Source organism: Lactuca virosa, chromosome 1 (genome assembly GCF_052849685.1).
Source record: "Lactuca virosa cultivar CGN04683 chromosome 1, Lactuca_virosa_CGN04683_v6, whole genome shotgun sequence".
Lineage (NCBI taxonomy): Eukaryota > Viridiplantae > Streptophyta > Magnoliopsida > Asterales > Asteraceae > Lactuca > Lactuca virosa.
Genome location: NC_136426.1, coordinates 37737145 through 37743144, shown reverse-complemented (window position 1 = coordinate 37743144; position 6000 = coordinate 37737145).

Genomic DNA, 6000 nt, shown 5'->3' with positions numbered 1-6000 from the left:
GATTATGACCCGCGTTAAACGCGAGTAACATAAATTAAATACATATGATACTAATAAAAAAATGTTAGATTCATTTTAGAGTTTTTTAACCAAACTTGTTAAATAAAAATATTTAATATTTATATTAGAGCAATTTGATTTTTTAATACAATAATTTTTAATATAAATGATCCACATGACCTTTGTTTTATCACAACATGAAGCGACTCATTGATTAAAACATGTTGTATAATAGCTTTATGAATTGATTTTGTTCGGTGTACCAACCTCTATGGAGGTTCATATGGCTCTTTTCAAATTGGTCATGTAAAACCAAAAGCAACAATAAGTTGTTATATGTATATGCAACGTTAAATTCTACAAAGAAATTCGATAAACATTATAATTAAAGTGCATTGCTATAACCATAAATATCAAATTCAGACATTGTAATTTGGTCAATTTCTAAAGTATTTTTTCCCTATAAGAATTAAAATATGATTTTTTAGGCTACACTCTATCACATATACATATCTTTCGATCAAAGAAATTATTACAAAAAAAAAACATGTTATGAACAAAAATATATCATTAGTTTCATAATTTGCCAAAGGTTAACACTAATAAATAATAATGAACTTTCACAAATCTTGCATTTTGGTCACTGCATCCAACTAACAAATGAAATTCAATTTAGAGAATCGATTCAAGAAGTGCATCAATGACTTCTTGTAGCTGAATTTGAGGAAATGCTAAGACCTATTGAGATATGAGGGAACGGTCTGTAAGACTACGGTTGGTTTCTGGAGGGCAATACAAATTCAAAATCATTAGCACATATCTTTCCTACCTACTTCAATTATCAAATTTAGATCAAATTTGTCAAAATCAATTTACAAAAAAAAAAAAAAAAAAAAAAAAAAAAAAAAAAAAAAAAAAAAACTCAGATATGTAACCTAGCAATCAAACAACATATTTTTCATAGAAATAAATATCACAAATCTACAATTTACACTTTATATAATATTCTTAAATTATATCTTACATTTTCATCTTTAATGGTCATTAACATCTCTTTCTATCATATTGTTGTGACACAAAATAACTATAGACTACACACATGGTTAATCGTACCGACAACAATCAATGTTTTTTTTTCTGAGAAATATTGATGTAAGTTTAAATTATATAATAAAAAAAGTAAAACGAAATATGAGGGTAAAAATAATCCAAAAACTATTTGACATAATGTATATTTCATAAATGAAAGTTAAGTATATAAACCCCATCTACTTGTTGGAGATCAAACTTATGAAGGAAATCGTCATTTGCAGAGTAGAGGATGGATGACAAAGCGTTTCTACAATTAGCAGATGTGCTTTCTGGACTGGATTTGACAAGAAATCTTAACAATAAAGAAGAGATTATTTTTGTTGCTTTAAAATAGGATCATTGATGAAGATCCTAGTCGTAGTGAAGCAATTTGTGACGGAGAAACGTTATGAAACGATGCATAATGAAGTTGGTATAAATGTATATTCATTTATAGTAAAAGGAATAATAATATTTTGAAATTTTTTTAAGGTGTAAGTTGTTAATCATAGTATGAACAAACCTCTATAATAAGATATTTTTTCCGCATTGAATAACAACTATCATACGAGTTTGTTTCTTATTTTCCAAATAGTCAGCAAACTGTTGTGCATACCCATCTCAGAGTGTTAAATTTATTTATTTGCTTCTACAAAAGCCAAAAACATAATAAATATACAATATAAAATGACATTATAAAGTAAAATTTGACACAAAATTTCGAAAAGTAAACATACTCTAGATCTTCCAAGCTCAAATTGAATCTCTTTGATAATTTATTTTTCTTGTTCATAAGGGTTTCCACTGGGAAGCATGTCACAACATCTCCAATAACATCTATTATATAAGATAAAAAAATAGAAGATTAGTATCAAAGGTTCGTTATGGTGAGTGATGGTAAATAACAAAATATCGTTATATAGATCGTTAGATTGTAACATATAAACTAACCAACAAATGTGTTCTCAATAAAAAGCACCATCCAAAATGGCGTTTAAGTTTGCAAAAGAGAATCCATAAAGTAATCCAGTCCACTGACTGCATGGTGTAACTTTGGTTGTGATATAAATATTGATGTTGTTTTCATTATCAACAAAACTATTTTCATTTTGATTAATACCAAGTTATGGATTTTGGATGTAGTAACAACCATCCTCATGAAACAAACTTTAAAATCTTTCAACCTATCTATTAGTAACCTCTGTCTCGATCTTCCTTCCCTAAATGCACAAAAAAAATCAGTTTATATATTGTTATATGTGGTTCGAATGAAATTGTAAGAAAATTCATAAAAAATGTTATTACCTGTTTATCAATGAGAATAATATTAGTTTTGTAAGTCTTTGTTGAAGATCCATAAGCAAGATGTTTCATGAGACGGATTATTCTTACTCTCATGGTAAATTGACTTTTTGAAACATCAAGTTGGTCTATGAAGGTAATGTTGCTTTGAGCCATGTTTCTGTTTGTGAAAAAACTAATGATTGTTAAACACATGTGACCCAACCAAGTAATTAATATGGACCAGGTAAAATAGGAAAAACAAGAACAATTCAAAATGATAAGATGAGAGTGAAAATATAGTTTTAGGGACGGAATTTATAACTTTTGACATAACTCAAGGACGCCGAATGTAATTTAGTCTAAAACACATAATGTAGAAAGTTATTTTTATGTAATCAAAATCAAAATTATAAAAATAAAATAAAATTCTTATCATCCAAATATGAATGATGTTATATATACTTTTAAAAAACCTCATAATACAAACTTGACAATAAAGTAAATATAAATAGTTTTTGTTGATGCTCATCATAAAACATATCAAGCAGTAGAAGGGGGCATCAGTGGTAGGGATAGGGGTATTTCAGGTAAAGAGAATGTATACATAGATGTTGTTCTGCCCTCATTCATCATGCAAATAAAATTCAATGTAGAGGAGTATTTTTTTATATGGTGTATAGAAATATACGAGTTCCATTCATTGATATATACCATTGTATTTGATTCATGATTACATTTGATAACCCTCACATATTAAGAACATCGATTACGAAAGTTTCAGGAATGTTGCAAACAGAGGATATAATGTTGATTATACACAGACTCGTAAACAAACATAGGTGAACACAATAAAAAATCGATATAAATGATATAATTTTGTTTTTGTAACTAAATGAATGAAACTAATATGCTTAAAGTAGATTGATTAATTTTTTTTATGACCTCTCAACAGGAATACAGTAATAACAGGTAATAAGAACAGAGTAAATGCAAGAAATTGGAGAAGAAGAAGGAGAACAAAGTAAAGAAAGAACCTGGTAAAAGGAATTGGAGAAGAAGACCGCTGAAGAAAACACTGTAAATCGTAGGACACAATCCAAAATCCTAAGAATAACAACTTCAATGTAATCATATATATATATATATATATATATATATATATATATATATATATATATATATATATATATATAGGGTGTTTTTGAATAAAAAAAATCATTATCTTTCAAAAAAATCGGGATCCTAAAATATCATCTTGGAGATTTTCGGCTATTCATTTGGAAAAAAATGAAGATATCAGTTATACCGATTTAAAATTTTAAATTAATTGAATTGCTTATTTAATGAGTTTTAAAATTCAAACCAATATCTCAAATTGATTCATTTTATGTGGGATATATTGGGAGATAAATTATGAATAATATTGACCTTAATTTTGACACTAAAATATTTTGTTGATTTAATGGGAACCGATTAGATTTTATATATGATATGCTTATTTAATTAGTTTTTTCAAAAAAAAAAAGAGTTAAACGGATTTGAATTTTAAAGCCAAAAGCTATAAATAAGGGAGTTAAATTAGGAACAATATTAATTAGAGAAACTGATATCTCTTATATAAATAGAATGATATGCTTCAATAGATAACATAATTGCTAAATTTAAAGATTCTATAATTATTAAAGATTCTATAATTAAATGTAATTGTGTTTGAATTTTTTTGGGGGGAAGATGATGTCAACAATTTGACCTAATGGTGAAAAACATGGGATTGAAATACAATCAATGACCCTGATTGCTTCATTGGTGAATCAAGGGTTCTCTTTTAATAATATTTAGAGATGAGTTTGGGTTGGGTTGCTAATGGGTGTAGAAAATTAGATTGGATTGGGTTGTATAGGTGGAAGAGAGATAAATTAGTTTTTTATTAGAAAAGTTGGGTTGGGTTGGGTTGCTAATGAGGGTAGTCTTAGTGTTGGTAAAACGTTGGTAGTTGTAACGTTATTACCAACAAAATGTATTGTGTTGCTAAACTGTCGGAAACCGTCACTAAAATCCCTTTAATTAAGTTTTTTTATCCGTTGGTATCTGTTTCCGACGGACTTTTCTGTCGCTAAATTTCTGTCGATAATACCCTCTTTTCTAGTAGTGTGGAGTAGGAGTGAACAGGGCCGACCCAACTACATGGGCAAGTTGGGCGTAAGCCCAGGGCATCAAAAAAACTAGGGCATATTTTCTATACAGCAAGTAATAATATATATATATATATATATATATATATATATATATATATATATATATATATATATATATATATATATATATATATATATATGTAATTTTGGCCCAAAAATTTAGTCCAATTACTCCACTCCAATAATAAACAACGATCGGAAACATTGGGGCATCATTAACGATTCTTGAGCGCGAACTGTGAGAACGCAATCGTCAATCGTCAAATGAAAAAGCTAAAAATTTTGAAAATCGGACAGTGGGGAGATCGAGGAGTCGACGAACGTTCAAATCGACTGAAGTATTTGTTCTGTGGTATGATTTGCCGATTCCCATTCCTTCCTCTCAATTTCTTATTCAATCTTCTCAAAAACTGATAGTCTAATACATTCAATCGATCTTCATCTCTGATTCTCGATTTCTAATTACTGAGTTCGAAGACATCAAACACAACCCGAAGACTGGAGAAATCAAACACAACCCGGATACTGGAGACCTGATTGCCGATTTCTATTCTCATCCACTCGATTTTTGGGTGAGTTTTCTTCAATTGATTGTGATTTTGCTAAATACGTAAACTTGCTGCCATCAATCATCGGTTCTTTGTTCTTAATATGAGTAATTGATTATTGTGATTTGTTGTAGGAACGAAAGACCTGTGTGGTTTCTCGGTTTCTGAATTCTTTTCTCATCTTCTACTCTTCAATTGATTAGGGTAAGTTTTCTACTTTTCTTCAAGTGATTTTTTTATAATTTCTGTTTGAACACCAAACCTGCTGCATCAATCTATCACCTCTAAACTTGCTGCCATCAATCATCTGTTTGTTTTAGGATTCAGGAATTTTTTTGTTACTTGTTGGATTTCATCAGTTCGATTACAATAAAAAAAGTCATCTTTTGTTTCTGATACAAATTCGAGCATCAAATTCTGCTGTTTGGCATATGAGATTTATGGTTTACTTCAGATATAGTTTCTGATTACTATGGTTTTTTTATGATACAAATTTGTGAATTACTTTTCTAAAGTTTTGTTCTTGTTTCTGTGATGTGAACCAGGACTTGGGAGGCTGATTTTTGTTTATTTTAGTCTCTTGAAAGGTATATATTTATTTCATTGTAGTGCTATTAGTCAGTAGTTGTTGAAAATAAATTTGTATTTCTGATTTTATGTTTTATTTTTCAGATTATAGACATCTTCAAAGTGGGAAATAAAAACGAAAACTTTGGTCAGGTTGTATCTTTCTTTGCTTAGCTTTTATAACTAGATTTATTGATTTTTTTCTTTGCTTAGCTTTTATAACTAGATTTGCTGATTTTTAAACATGTTTCCCCGAAAACAACCATCGGGTGCTCAAAATAGAAAACGAAAAAGAAAAGAATAAGAAGAGGCTAATCAATTAAGAGGGTCTTTGA